Source organism: Salvelinus namaycush, chromosome 27 (assembly GCF_016432855.1).
Source record: "Salvelinus namaycush isolate Seneca chromosome 27, SaNama_1.0, whole genome shotgun sequence".
In the NCBI taxonomy this organism is placed as follows: domain Eukaryota; kingdom Metazoa; phylum Chordata; class Actinopteri; order Salmoniformes; family Salmonidae; genus Salvelinus; species Salvelinus namaycush.
In genome coordinates, this window is record NC_052333.1 from 33811658 (window position 1) to 33828098 (window position 16441).

Here is a 16441-nt window from a genome sequence, read left to right on the forward strand (position 1 = left end):
GCAGTTGAAACGTCGCTGGTGCGTTACAGAGCCCAAAAGGCATCACATTCCACTCAGAGGCCCTTCCTGCTGCAGAAAGCGGCTGCCTTACGGGCGCTGGGAGTAAGCTCTACCTGCCAGTAGCCTGACGCTAAGTCCGCGCTAAACCATTTGGCTGTCGACGGGGTATCTAGAGTGTCTTGGATACGGAGAAGTGGATATGCATTCTTAACAGTACACTCATTTAGAGTCCTGTAGTCCACACATTGATATGTCTGGTACTTTTTGCGTACCATGACTGTTGGTGAAGCCCAGCTACCGTAGCTTGGAGAGGCTACTCCAGTTTCAAGACTTTCCTGGGACTGCTGGTCTGCATTGAGCTACTTTTCGAATGCCATCCACCACGGTTGCTGCTTCACAGGTGGCACAGGCAACGTCTGAATGTTATGCTGTACAAGACCAGTGCGACCAAGATCAGTGGGTCCAGTAGAGAAGACGTCCCCATAGGCACTAAGGAGCAGAGCTCTCCATATACACCGACTGTAAGTGAGAAGAAACCGCTGGGGAGACGAGACTAGTTCAGTGGGCTGAACAACAGCTGCTGCCCGAACGGATTCCGGCGATAGCGCCCTTCTTTACTTTCACTGACTCTGTTCCTGGGTTGTAGAGCCTGATGGGGATTTGATTATTGGCCTATGCTTCTCAATGAATCCTTTAGTTGGGCTCAGGACCACGTCACCTCTGACAGGTTCACGGAAGTGTGCGTTCCTCGGCACGATGTACTCACACCCTGATTCGAAAACGGCTGTGCGTGCTATTCTTACGACATTCACCTTCGTTCTGAAGTAGGGCACCTGTTCACCAAACAGCACAATCCTAAGGCTGCCGAAATCATGGCTTCCCCGTGACTGCTCCAGGAATGGATGACCGAGGATGGCATCGGTGTTCTCTACGCCACGTCTGCAATGATGAAGTTAATACTCACTGTGCGGGTACCGACCTGAATGGGCAGGTGAACTTCTCCAAAGACTTTGACATTTACAGGACCAATGCCCTGCTGAGAATGCAGTCGATAGCTGGAGTTGGAGGTTTAACGTCTGGGTGAATGGTGTCGTAACAGCGCCAAGGCAGCACATTTCTCTATGCCCCGCTGTCAAAAAGAATATATACCTCTTTCCATGAGCCCTAACCATCAAACTGACCTGGTCGTAGTGTGGGGATCCTCTCCTTCTGAGTAGCGTATTCATCCTCACTGTCAGATGAGATATCATAATGTACACGCTGGGGATGCCTGAATGTGAACTGGATCTTGCTCGCCTGGGGTGAGACTGTTCGTTTTCATAACAGTACATTTCATGACCTTCAGTGGGCAGAGCATCAAGCCAGATACATCGATGGGTGTCCTGCGACTGTGTGGTGGTTTTACACAGGATGCATGGCTGGAGTGGAGGGCAGAGCTGCTGGCATCCCGCATGGGTAATGGGAGGAAGTAGCATCTACAGGTGTACTCGCTGCATAGAGTCTGTGGTTGGCAGAGTTGAAAGGGTTAGTGCATTGAGTATACAGCATTTCAGTAGTTTTTCAGTGGTTGAAACACATTTCCAGAGATAGCATTTTCAGGTGAGCATCTAGCATGCCAGCTGGTATAGTTTTGGTTGTGACTTTGCTGTGATTCGATTCCACTGTCACCCACATTTCTGTTTTTCACTGATACTTGACTGGATTCGCTTCTCTCCTTGGCCGTTGAGGAGACGTCTTTGACTCAAGGCACGAGTCAGCCATATTAATTGCGGCTGGCTGCATATTAGCTACACCTGAACTTGGCAAAAATGGATTGCAGTTGATGTTAGCATTTGCAACATCAAATTCGTTCATCCAGTTGGCAAATGAGATTTGTGAATGCAAGTCTTCATTCACTGTAGTTAGCGATATGATTGGGTTTGAGTAGCACGTCGAATCCTCAGGCGAATTCGTTCTCGTAATAACAGATTTCATGCGTGTAGCCGCCATTTTACAACTTTAGTTAGAACGTCAGCCACTACTAGAACAATGATGATTAACTTCGTTAGCCGTTACCTCGTGAAAGTCTGAATCTTTTTAATTTTTGTCTCTCTCTTTGATATTCCGGTATAATGTGAATAACTCAACGATGCTGGCAGGATAAATCCTGGACAAGCCCCCAGTGTTACTTTTCCTGCCTCGCCTCCAGACCGTAGTCGGGACTGCTCAGGGGAGCCTTCACTTGCTAGCTCCAGGGCCGGGTAGTTCCCACATTTGTGGATCTTATCCGCTGCTAATGACGAGTTAGTCTGGAATTCCACTGACGTAGTTGACATTTATTAAACTTGTACACCATGTGAGGTCGTCTGAATGACAAAATCAACTCGTGGTCTAACGGAGCTAAACGAGCGTGGCTCACAGTTCGGCTACATCTCCGCCACCACAACAATTGCATCAAAAACGAACGTTAACTCACGACGTTACCCATAATGCACTTGTGTTTTAAAGCTTGTCTACAACATCTCCATCCATATGAAACAGCCTGCCCGTTCGTTGATTATTGTAGCCTACATCCTTCTCATTTAGCCAACGTTATTCTGTTATTTGAATTCCATTTTGCCATTGATTAGAAATCTCACAATTGCTACACATGGAGCCTCGGACTCTAGCGCTGCTCTGATTGACAGACAGCAACAACAAGCTTGTGAAACGTGTGTAGGCTACTGGTGGTTCTTTTCTTATGGGGTGCGCTCATAAAAAACGTCAGATTTATTTATTAAAATAGGCAACAACAACAAAAAGAACCAAAAAAAATGTACTCTCCCAAGTAATGGAATACTAACAGCCGTTCGGATATTTGAATATTTGGATCACTGCTCATCCCTATTACATGTTGGGCACCTTTACTACTCTTGGAAAGCAGGTCCATGTGGATTGCTGATCAAATCAGATCTTATTTGTCACATGCACCGAATACAACGGGTTGTAGACTTTACCATGAAATGCTTGCTTACAAGACCTTCCCAACATGTAGCAGGAGTACCAGTACCAGATCAATGTGCTGGGGTACGAGGTATTTTAGGTAGGTAGCTACATGAAGGCAGGGTGAAGTGACTAGGCATCAGGATAGATCATAATAAGACTAAAATAAAGAACAGAGTAGCAGCAGCATGAGTGTGTGTGTCACGCCCTGATCTGTTTCACCTGTCTTTGTGATTGACTCCACCCCCCCCTCCAGGTGTCGCCCATCTTCCCCATTATCCCCTGTGTACTTATACCTGTGTTCTCCGTTTGTCTGTTGCCAGTTAGTCAAGTCAACCAGCAATTTTTGTATTCAGCTCTTGCTTTTCCCCAGTCGCTCTCTTTTCTCATCCTCCTGGTTTTGACCCTTGCCTGTCCTGACCCTGAGCCCGCCCGCCTGACCACTCTGCCTGCCCCTGACCCTGCTTGCCGTCCGGTACCTTTGCCCCTGTTGCTGTAATAAACATTGTTACTTCGACACGGTCTGCATCTGGGTCTTACCTTTGTCCTGATAGTGTGTTTGTGCTGTCAGTTAGCGTGTGTGCGTGCGTATGTAGTGAATGTGTTTGGGTTTTGTGTGAGAGAGTCAGCGTAGTGTGTGAGTGTATGTAAATATAGTATCGTGAGTGTGCATGGAGTCAGTGCAGATAGTCCAGGGAAACCATGATGTCAGTGGAGGCTGCTGAGGGGAGGACGGCTCATAATAATGGCTGGAACAGCGCAAATGGAATGGCATCAACACCTGGAAACCATGTGTTTGGTATATTTGATACCATTCCATTCATTCCACTCCAGCCATTACCACGAGCCTGTTCTACCCCAATTAAGGCGCCACCAGCCTCCTGTGCATGATGTGTGTAATACAGAAAGTAAGCCTATGCACAGACTGTGACATTGTGCACTGCAGTGTGCCGTAATAAAGTGTCCTGGTGTGAGGTGTGTATTCTGCTTGCACTGTGTGTGTGTGTGTGTGCGTGCGTGCACGTGTGGTCTGCAAAAGCCTCACAGATGCTATTCCGATCCCCTGTGTCCACGGGGGGCCGAGGTTATTAAACATTAAACATAAAATGAGGCGGAAATCCATGAAAACAGAATCTAGAGACACACTGTTCACACACATGTGCGCACACACATCTCATTTTCCATGTCGCTGTCCTCTGTCGGTATCTTTTACTCTCTCATAAACACACACACATCTCATTTTCCATGTCGCTGTCCTCTGTCGGTATCTTTTACTCTCTCATAAACACACACACATCTCATTTTCCATGTCGCTGTCCTCTGTCGGTATCTTTTACTCTCTCATAAACCCACACACATCTCATTTTCCATGTCGCTGTCCTCTGTCGGTATCTTTTACTCTCTCATAAACACACACACATCTCATTTTCCATGTCGCTGTCCTCTGTCGGTATCTTTTACTCTCTCATAAACCCACACACATCTCATTTTCCATGTCGCTGTCCTCTGTCGGTATCTTTTACTCTCTCATAAACACACACACGCGCTCACATCCACACACAATCTAAAAATGGTTTCTATCTATATATATTTTCTCTACTAAACAGTCAGACCACACACCAGACAGACCACACACACAAACGCACAACACGCACACACAAACAAACATGGTACACAGATGGTACCCGTGCACACAGCACGGCAGCTTCTGTCAGCATGCTGAGGCCCAGGGCTCACTGTTGTACGGCTATCACCAAAAGGATGTTTAAAAAGTCTGCAGCACAGTGACTCACTATGTGTGGGTCGTGTACGAATGAAGGTCTGTTTGTTAAGTGTGAGCTTGCGCATGTCTCCCTCCTCCCTTATCTTCCCTCTCCCTCCTCCCTTATCTTCCCTCTCCCTCCTCCCTTATCTTCCCTCTCCCTCCTCCCTTATCTTCCCTCTCTCTCCTCCCTTATCTTCCCTCTCTCTTCGCCCTCATCTTCCCTCTCTCTTCGCCCTCATCTTCCCTCTCTCTTCGCCCTCATCTTCCCTCTCTCTTCGCCCTCATCTTCCCTCTCTCTTCTCCCTCATTTACCCTCTCTCTTCGCCCTCATCTTCCCTCTCTCTTCGCCCTCATCTTCCCTCTCTCTTCGCCCTCATCTTCCCTCTCTCTTCTCCCTCATTTACCCTCTCTCTTCTCCCTCATCTTCCCTCTCTCTTCTCCCTCATCTTTCCTCTCTCTTCTCCCTCATCTTTCCTCTCTCTTCTCCCTCATCTTTCCTCTCTCTTCTCCCTCATCTTTCCTCTCTCTTCTCCCTCATCTTTCCTCTCTCTTCTCCCTCATCTTTCCTCTCTTTTCTCCTTCATCTTTCCTCTCTATCTTCTCCCTCAACTTCCATCTCTCTTATCTTCCCTCTCTTCTCCCTTATCTTCCCTCTTTCTTCTCTCTCATCTCCCTCTCTTTTCTCCCTCATATTCCCTCTCTTTTCTCCCTCATATTCCCTCTCTCTTCTCCTCATATTCCCTCTCTCTTCTCCTCATATTCCCTCTCTCTTCTCCCCATCTTCCCTGTCTCTTCTCCCCATCTTCCCTGTCTCTTCTCCCTTCCCTCTCTTCTCCCTCATCTTCCCTCTCTTCTCCCTCATCTTCCCTCTCTTCTCCCTAATATTCCCTCTCTCATCTTCCCTCTCTACACCTTCACATTCCCTCTCTCATCTTCCTTCTCTTCTCCCTCATCTTCCCTCTCTCATCTTCCCTCTCTACACCTTCACATTCCCTCTCTCATCTTCCTTCTCTTCTCCCTCATCTTCCCTCTCTCATCTTCCCTCTCTACACCTTCACATTCCCTCTCTCATCTCTCTTATTTTCCCTCTCTTCTCCCCATCTTCCCTCTCTCATATCTTCTCCCCATCTTCCCTCTCTCATATCTTCTCCCTCAACTTCCATCTCTCTCATCTTCCCTCTCTCTTCTGCCTCATCTTCCCTCTCTCTTCTGCCTCATCTTCCCTCTCTCTTCTGCCTCATCTTCCCTCTCTCTTCTGCCTCATCTTCCCTCTCTCTTCTGCCTCATCTTCCCTCTCTCTTCTGCCTCATCTTCCCTCTCTCTTCTGCCTCATCTTCCCTCTCTCTTCTGCCTCATCTTCCCTCTCTCTTCTGCCTCATCTTCCCTCTCTCTTCTGCCTCATCTTCCCTCTCTCTTCTGCCTCATCTTCCCTCTCTCTTCTGCCTCATCTTCCCTCTCTCTTCTGCCTCATCTTCCCTCTCTCTTCTGCCTCATCTTCCCTCTCTCTTCTGCCTCATCTTCCCTCTCTCTTCTGCCTCATCTTCCCTCTCTCTTCTGCCTCATCTTCCCTCTCTCTTCTGCCTCATCTTCCCTCTCTCTTCTGCCTCATCTTCCCTCTCTCTTCTGCCTCATCTTCCCTCTTTCTTCTCTCATCTTCCCTCTTTCTTCTCCCTCATATTCCCTCTCTTTTCTCCCTCATATTCCCTCTCTCTTCTCCTCATATTCCCTCTCTCTTCTCCCCATCTTCCCTGTCTCTTCTCCCCATCTTCCCTGTCTCTTCTGCCTCATCTTCCCTCTCTCTTCTGCCTCATCTTCCCTCTTATCTTCCCTCTCTTCTCTCTTATCTTCCCTCTCTTCTCTCTTATCTTCCCTCTCTTCTCTCTTATCTTCCCTCTCTTCTCTCTTATCTTCCCTCTTTCTTCTCTCTCATCTCCCTCTCTTTTCTCCCTCATATTCCCTCTCTTTTCTCCCTCATATTCCCTCTCTTTTCTCCCTCATATTCCCTCTCTTTTCTCCCTCATATTCCCTCTCTTTTCTCCCTCATATTCCCTCTCTCTTCTCCTCATATTCCCTCTCTCTTCTCCTCATATTCCCTCTCTCTTCTCCCCATCTTCCCTGTCTCTTCTCCCCATCTTCCCTGTCTCTTCTCCCTTCCCTTTCTCTTCCCTCTCTTCTCCCTAATATTCCCTCTCTCATCTTCCCTCTCTACACCTTCACATTCCCTCTCTCATCTTCCTTCTCTTCTCCCTCATCTTCCCTCTCTCATCTTCCCTCTCTACACCTTCACATTCCCTCTCTCATATCTTCTCCCCATCTTCCCTCTCTCATATCTTCTCCCTCAACTTCCATCTCTCTCATCTTCCCTCTCTACACCTTCACATTCCCTCTCTCTTCTCCCTTATTTTCCCTCTCTTCTTTCTTATCTTCCCTCTCTGTACTACCTCATTTTCCCTCTCTCTTATTTTCCCTCTCTCTTATCTTCCCTCTCTCTTCTGCCGTATCTTCCCTCTCTCTTCTGCCGTATCTTCCCTCTCTCTTCTGCCGTATCTTCCCCCTCTCTTCTGCCGTATCTTCCCCCTCTCTTCTGCCGTATCTTCCCCCTCTCTTCTGCCGTATCTTCCCCCTCTCTTCTGCCGTATCTTCCCCCTCTCTTCTGCCGTATCTTCCCCCTCTCTTCTGCCGTATCTTCCCCCTCTCTTCTGCCGTATCTTCCCCCTCTCTTCTGCCGTATCTTCCCCCTCTCTTCTGCCGTATCTTCCCCCTCTCTTCTGCCGTATCTTCCCCCTCTCTTCTGCCGTATCTTCCCCCTCTCTTCTGCCTCCCTCTCTTCCCTTCTCTGTGGTCACGGGCCCCATATGAAACATTGATACGGTAATGAAGCAGAATAAAGGGGGGAGTATTGAGCCGATACAGATGGACACACATGGAGGGTGCACGGCCAGTTGATTGACAGCGGCTGCTGGTCAGTTAATACCACATGTCTTACTAGCAAAGTGCAAAGGTCAGATGTCAGTGACGTGTGTGTCTGACAGGCAGTATGGATTAGCTAAATAATCAATACTGTCCGTGCTCTGTTCACCTCAGCGAACACAAAACAAACTGAAGGGCTAACCCTGAGACACACACACACACACAGTACTTCTACATCCATCATACAGTTCATATGGACTTTGACGTTAATCCTAACTCATACAACAGTCATAACACTGTCCCTGCCACACTGCAATAATGGCAGAATGTATTAGTGATGATACAGTCTGAGGAGTATTACTCATACTCCAACCATGCACTGTCTGTTCAGCCTACATATGTCACTACAGCCCACAGTGCTGCCTCGATCCATATTCCATACTGCAGTAGACTGGACATCTCTGCTCCCAGAAAGAGAGAGAGAGGGGGGAGACAGAAAGAGAGAGCACAGGATGTGGCCAGCTGTTAATGCCTCTTGGACAGCCCCACACACAGAGGAAAGAGAGACAAATAGGGAATGAGTGATAAAGAGAGGGAGAGAAATAGGGGATAGAAAGTAAGAAAGACAAACAGACTTAGTGGGAGAGACAGAGCAATGAATAGAAAACGAGAAAGAGAGAGGAATATGATGTGTGTGAGAAGGAGACATTTTGTAGCAATTTATATCTGATGGCTATGGGCCAAGATCAGGGTTACACCCTACACAGAACATGCCTAAGATAACACAGTTGGAGAGACCGAGAGAGAGAGATGGAGAGGCAGAGAGAGATGGAGAGAGAGAGAGACTGAAAGAGAGAGGGAGACAGTGGAAGGTTTTTATAGGCAGTTAAGGTTTCAATGTGCAGAGAAATAAGCTCTCCAAGTATCCTCTTACATGAGCGAGAGAGAGAATCTCCGCTTCCACTGCAAACGGAAAATGCCAATAGGTTGCTGTGCATTATCACTCAGACGTTCAGAGTGACAGACGCATGTTTAGGCTCCGTGTGTTTGTTTATATGTGTCCATGTGTCCGTGCATCATCTCCTGCTGTGTGTACGTCTTCGTGTGTGGGCACGTCACGGTGTGTGCAGATGTTGAATCCGATCTTGTATACAGTATGTCTGTATCTTCTATGGATGCCCTCCCCCCCCATCCCCCGTACGGCAGTTGCAGCAGCCAGACAGATAAGCCTGTCTCTCCTGTTTTCCCTCCCTCCCTCTGTTCCTCCCTCCCGTCTATCTATCTGTCTGGCTTCCGTCCAAGTCCTCCCTTGACACACACGTTGTCGCTGTGATTGATATATTACTCATCTTCAGACTAAGACGAGGCTAACAACAACAGCAAGCCAAAATATCAGAGCTTAGACAGTATCTTCTTTATCTATTTTTATTCATTTGATTCCCTTATCTAAAAAGGGAAATTATCATAATGATTTATTTGCACTGAACAAAAATATAAACGCAACATGCAAAAATTTCACAGATTTTACTGATTTACAGTTCATATAAGTAAATCAGTCAATTGAAATAAATTCATTAGGCCCTAATCTATGGATTTCACATGACTGGGAATACAGATATGCATCTGTTGGGTCACAGATACCTTAAAAACCAGTCAGTATCTGGTGTGACCATCATTTGCCTCATGCAGCGTGACACATCTCCTTCACATAGAGTTGATCAGGCTGTTGATTGTGGCCGTTGGAATGTTGTCCCACTCTTTAGTGGCTGTGTGAAGTTGCTGGATATTGGCGGGAACTGGAACACTCTGTCGTACACTTCGATCCAGAGCATCCCAAACATGCTCAATGGGTGACATGTCTGAGTATGCAGGCCATGAAAGAGCTGGGACACTTTCAGCTTCCAGGAATTGTGTACAGATCCTTGCGACATGGGGCCGTGCATTATCATGCTGAAACATGAGGTGATGGATGATTGGCATGACAATGGGCTTTAGAATCTCGTCACGGTAACTCTATGTATTCAAATTGCCATCGATAAATACAATCGTTGTAAGTAGCTTATGCTTGCAAGTAACCATAACCACACCGCCACCATTGGGCAGTGTGTTCACAATGTTGACATCAGCAAATCGCTCGCCTACATGACGCAATACACACGGTCTGCCATCTGCCAGGTACAGTTGAAACCGGGATTCATCTGTGAAGAGCACACTTATCCAGCGTGCCAGGGGCCATCGAAGGTGAGCATTTGCCCACTGAAGTTGCTTACGATACCGAGCTGCAGTAAGGCGAAGACCCTAGAGAAGACAACGAACACGCAGATGAGCTTCCCTGATATGGTTTCTGACAGTTTGCTCAGAAATTCGTCGGTTGTGCAAACCCACAGTTTCATCAGCTGTCCGGGTGGTGGGTCTCAGACGATCCCGCAGTTGAAGAAGCCGCATGTGGAGGTCCTGGGCTGGCGTAGTTACACGTGGTCTGCGGTTGTGAGGTCGTTTGGACGTACTGCCAAATTGTCTAAAATGACGTTGGAGGCGGCTTATGATAGAGAAATGAACATTCAATTCTTTGGCAACGGCTCTGGTGGACATTCCTGTAATCAGCATGCCAGTTGCACACTCCCTCAAATCTTGAGACATCTGTGGCATTGTGTTGTGTGACAAAACGGCACATTTTAGAGTGGCCTTTTATTGTCAACAGCACAAGGAGCACCTATGTAATGATAAATGGTGTTTAATCAGCTTCTTGACATGCCACACCTGTCAGGTGGATGGATTATCTTGGCAAAGGAGAAATGCTCACTAACAGGGATGTAAACACATTTGTAAGAAACAATATTTTTGTGCGTATGGAAAATGTCCGGGATCTTTTATTTCAGCTCATGAAACATGGGACCAGCACTTTACATGTTGCGTTTATATTTTTGTTCAGTGTATTTATTGAACACGGATAATGATCAACATGTAAGAAGGAAGGGAGATATGATAGTGTCAAAGTTAGCTCAATTCCGTGGGTAGTCTCTAGGATATCTGCTATGTGTTTGAAGCTGTGGTATTTCTTGATAGTGCCTGCTATTCCCCTGTGATTCGTTTATCTAAGAGCTATGCTAATTGCTCTGTTTCTCTGTGTTGTTTTTTGAACATAAAAACGTAGCCAATTTCCACGAGGGATAATAAAGTTATATTGGATAGTATCCACACATATATTATACAATATAACATTGTCTATATTAGTGGTGGATGTGCAAATGAATGTAAAATGTGACCCTTGGATGTATATGTACTTAATTACTCCTACACATGAAGTGAAGCCATTTGAGACTGTGTTTAGCACTGCATAAATGTACCCATTTTGTCATTTGAATACAGTGCATTTAGCAAAACGTAAGTGCAGGAACTCCTGCATAAAAAAAGAAGCTATATTGTACAGGCAATGTATGACAACATGAATTGCACAACTGTTTTATGTCAACCTCTGATCTAAATACTGTATATGGTAGAGAACGATTGACCACTGTTCGGTAGACCTATGTCCAGCCCAGTTTCCCAGTGGATCCCATCCCAGCCTGTGTAGTATACCCATAACTTAGGATATTATAGAGGTCTTGAACTACAGCGCTCTAGTAGAAATGACACAGAGCTTAGTTCATATCCTCACTTCTATTTGTTCTGGACATAGTACTTAGATCCACATATACACAAATACACAGTCCCTCCTGTCATTACACACAATCCACTCTCTTCTCTCTGTGTGTGTGTGTGTGTGTGTGTGTGTGTGTGTGTGTGTACACCCGTCCGTACATCAGTGCCTGCATCTTTTAACGCCCGTCTCCATTTCTCTCTGTCTCTCTTTCATTCTCCTCCCTCTCGCTCTCTCTCTCTCTCTCCATCTCTCACTCTCAATTCGATTCTGTAGACTTTACTGACATGGTAAGTTAAATAACTTACATTGTCAAAGTACACGTATAACAACAATGTTGGGACCAACAGCAATAAGGCATCAATAATACTAGTAGTAGTGGAAATGGTATTACCACTAACAGCAACTACAACAACAATATTAATGAGAATAATAATACATTAAAGCTGTAGTAGTAGGCCAGTCTCAACATGACTGAGAAGACACATGGTATGAAAGCCAGAACAAAACACAATGGCAAATATTATTGACATTACATTGCACTTTTTACTGTCCGTCCCTCAGGTTATGGCAGGAGGGCACATTTTGGCTTTTCACCTAATAATTACGATATGTCTTCATCATCATTTATAGTTGCAAATTCTTTGAACTGAATTATAATTTTGGGAAAGAAAGATTCTCTTAAGTCTAAGTATTTGCCACAGTGTAATAGGAAATGCAGTTCTGTCTCGCTGGGCAGCCGGGTTGGTCTGTGACGACCGTTCTCTATGGCCAGACTGTGCTCACTGAGTCTGTACCTAGTCAGTGTTTTACTCAGTTTTCTATCTGCCACAGTGGTCAGGTAGTCTGCCTGTTTAGACCCAAATAGCATTGAAGTTTACTTAGATTTTTTGTGGTGTCTTTCCAATAGGTGTTTTATTTTTGCTCTGTGATAATTTGGTTGGGCCATATTTTCGGAGTGCTGTCCTGAGGCTCTATGGGCTTGGTTCAGGTTAGTGAACTGAGCCTCAGAACCAGCTGTCTGAAGGGACTCTTATTTTTTTATCTCTTGACATTGCACACTGAGTATACCAAACATTAGGAACGCATTCCTAATATTGAGTTACATCGCCCCCTTTTGCCCTCAGAACAGACTCAATTTGTCGGTGCATGGACACTACAAGGTGTGGAAAGCGTTCCACAGGGATGCTGGCCCATGTTGACTTCAATGCTCCCCACAGCTCTGTCATGTTGGCTGGATGTCCTTTGGGTGGTGTACCATTCTTGATACACATAAGAAACTGTTGAGCGTGAAAAACCCAGCAGCGTTGCAGTTCTTGACACAAACCGGTGCACCTGGCACCTACTACCATACGCCGTTCAAAGACACTTGCATCTTTTGTCTTGCTCACTCACCCTCTGAATGGCACACATACACAATCCATGTCTCAATTGTTTCAAGGCTTAAAAATCCATCTTTAACCTGTCTCCTCCCCTTCATCTACACTGACTGAAGTGGATTTAATGACATCAATAAGGGATCATAGATTTCACCTGGATTCACCTGGTCAGTCTATGTCATGGAAAGAGCAGGTGTTCTTAATGTTTTGTACACTCAGTGTAGGGCTGTGTGATGACATTTTCCAGGGTCGCTTGTTTTTAGATGGTTGTAAAATTTCATGTCTCTTTTTTTCAATTTGAATAAGTAGGGGGTATTGGCCCAACTGTGCTCTACATGAGTTACTTTGAGGTTCTCTCTGCACTTGCAATACAGTCTTGCAAAACTCTGCATGCAGTATTTCGATTGGATGTTTGTCCCATTTGGTAAATTCATTATTAGAGAGTGGACCCCATACTTCACTGCCATACAGAGCAATTGGTTCTATAACTGATTGAAATATTTTGAGCCAGATTCTAATTGGAATTTAAATTTTCATGTTCCTTTTAATGGCATAGAGCGCTCTTCTTGCTTTGTCTCTCAGCTCGTTCACAGCCATGCGAAAGCTACCTGTGTTGCTGATATTTAGTCCTAGATACGTGTAGTGTCTGGTGTGTTCTAATAGAACTGTGTCCAAATAGAATTTATATTTGTGCTCCTGACTTCCGGACCTCTTTTGGAATATCAGCATATTTGTTTTTCTTAGGTTAACGGTCAGAGCCCAGGTCTGACAGAACCTGGGATTAACGGTCAGAGCCCAGGTCTGACAGAACCTGGGATTAACGGTCAGAGCCCAGGTCTGACAGAACCTGGGATTAACGGTCAGAGCCCAGGTCTGACAGAACCTGTGCAGATGATCTAGGTGCTGCTGTAACCCCTACTTAGTGGGAGACAGTTACACCACATCATCTGCGTACAGCAGACACTTGATTTCAGTGTTGCGTCGGGTGAGACCAGGTGCTGCAGATTCTTCTAATGTTTTCGCAAATTCATTCATAACTTTTTTCTTTACCTTCAAAATGAGAAACACTCACAATCCAACAATAACTTTTAAAATAGGACTTTTCAGTTCATGTAAATCTTATTATCCACATGTAATTTGTTTATCATTTAAGATTTTTATTTTACCAGGTAAGTTGACTGAGAACACATTCTCATTTACAGCAATGACCTGGGGAATAGTTACAGGGAGAGGAGGGGGGATGAATGAGCCAATTGGAAGCCGGGGATGATTAGGTGGCCATGATGGCATGAGGACCAGATTGGGAATTTAGTCAAGACACCGGGTTTAAAACCCCTACTCTTACGATAATTGCCATGGGCTCTTTAGTGAACACAGAGAGTCAGGACACCTGTTTAACTTTCCATTCGAAAGACAACAGCACCCTACACAGGGCAATGTCCCCAATCACTGCCCTGGGGAATTGGGATATTATTATTTTTTTTAGACCAGATGAAAGAGTGCCTCCTACTGGCCCTCCAACACCACTTCCAGCAGAATCTGGTCTCCCATCCAGGGACTGACCAGGACCAACCCTGCTTAGCTTCAGCGGCAAGCCAGCAGTGGGATGCAGGGTGGTATGCTGCTAGCCCAGATAGCATTTGTGTCATGCCACTTGGGTGGATGTAGTGTGAGGACAGTGGAGTTGTGCTCATCTAACCATGAACCCCGGCCTATCACACGCGAGCATGTGTTTAATGTCACATTTCATTGGTGGGGGCTGGGCCAGTTGCTCTTCTCACAGCCGGTGCATAGCTCTGCCTGGTGGGCTGTGGCTCCTCCAGATGTGGATCTGCGGTGGGGGGAGAGGGGGATGGTAGGCCTCGCCTGGGGGGGTCTGAAGCTGGGCTGGTGTGGTCTGTGCTGCGTTGGCTGTGGGGGGGCGTTAAGGTTGGTGGTGCTGTGGCTGGGGGGGTCCAGGGTGCTGGTCCGGGGTGATGTCTCTGCGATATCGAGGGGGGGGGGATTGCTCCTCTGTTCCTGGGTGGAGGGGTCAGTCCAGATGGAGGGTGGGATGGCGGGCCAGGTGTACATTGGGTCGCAGGGTACAGTCCCGGGAGAGGCTGGCGTTTATTCTTTGGATGGAAGTCCTTCCTCTGTAGAAGGGTGGAAACCACAATCCTTGAGTTGGGGAAGATTCCGGAGGCCTTCTCAATCACTCCTCGTAGTGAAATCGCCACCCTCTCCTGCTGAGCACGCAGGTCGTTGCTTCCGGTGTGTTTGATTATGTGGCCTGGCGACCCTGGGCGCTGGGCCTTTTCAAGCAGCTCCATGACACTCTGCGTTGTTGGGCACCACACCTTTTGTGTCTAGGGAAACGTTTATTCTCCTGAACAAACTTCCCATTTGAGTTCATCAACAGGACGATATCAGCCAGTGTGTCTTCTGGACTAGAGGGGATAGAGTTGGGGCTGGTGGGTGTTCGGGCTGGTCTGTGCTGGTGCCGCGGTCAGCGGGATGATGTTCTGTGAGCTGGGGTGAGGCGCGCAGCAGGCAGGGCTTGGGAGGCCTGATTGGTTGGGGTGGGCTCCAATGTTGTGTGAGGGTAAGTCACAGAGTGGTGATCTAGCTGCTCCTGCAGCGTGTCCTCTGTTCTCTTTCTCTCCTGCAGCTCCTCTCTCAATGTGGTCAGATCGTTATTGCTGCTCTGCCTGTCTTCGTGTAGCTCTCTCCTCCTTTGTTCGATCAGCCAGCTCTCTCTTGAGTCCGTCTCTCTCTTGCCGAACCTCTTTCAGCTGTGCTGCAAGGCTGCTGTCCTGCTCTGTCCTCACCTTGGTCAGGAGCTCCTCTAAGGTGTGGATGCCTGGTGGCTGATTGCTCACACTCACCCTGAGCAGGACCACCTCCCCCTCCAGTTTGGTGAACTCATCCCTCATGGCGGTGAGGAGGGCATGAGCCTGCTCTGCACTGAGGGGGAGGGGGGGGGGGGTCGCTCTCCTCCTGGGGCGTGTCCTCCACTATGGTGGGAAGAGAGTGAGAGATGAGATGTGCCTTTTTGGGTGGCGAGAGTGGGGGTGAGGGTGGTGCTGGTTGAGTCTCTCTTGTGGGAGGGCGCGCCACTGGTGGTGTTCTTCTCTCCCTCTGCTCTCTCCTTAACCCATTACAGTCGAAGCCCTGTCTAAGCCGGGGGAAAGGGGGTGGGGTTCTACTAAACAACATGGATTGTGGTGTAAATCTCGCCACCACTGGACTCTGGAGCAGTGGAATTGCGTTCTCTGGAGTGATGAATCACGTTTCACCATCTGGCAGTCCGAAGGACGAATCTGAGTTTGGAGGATGCCAGGAGAATGCTACCTACCCGAGGAGGAATAATGGTCTTGGGCTGTTTTTCATGGTTCGGGCTAGGCCCTTTAGTTCCAGTGAAGGGAAATCTTAACGCTACAGCATACAATGACATTCTAGTTGATTCTGTTCTTCCAACTTTGTGGCAACAGTTTGGGGAAGGTCTTTTCCTATTTCAGCATGACAATGCCCCCATGCACAAAGCAAGGTCCGTACAGAAATGGTTTGTCCAGATCGGTGTGGAAGAACTAGCCTGAACAGAGCCCTGACATCAACCCCATCGAACACCTTTGGGATGAATCGGAACGTCGACTGCGAGCCAGGTCTAATCGCCCAACATCAGTGCCCGACCTCACTAATGCTCTTGTGGCTGAATGGAAGCAAGTCCCCGCAGCAATGTTCCAACATCTAGTGGAAAGCCTTCCCAGAAGAGTGGAGGCTGTTATAGCAGCAAAGCGGGGGAGC

General features: G+C 47.1%; 1 protein-coding gene across 1 annotated transcript in view; it reads right to left on the reverse strand.

Annotated features, from left to right (window-relative positions):
• The window catches only part of LOC120022523 (exostosin-1c-like), a 65237-nt gene that overhangs the window by 12836 nt on the left and 35960 nt on the right, over positions 1–16441 (reverse strand). The gene's annotated exons all lie outside the window — the stretch shown is intronic.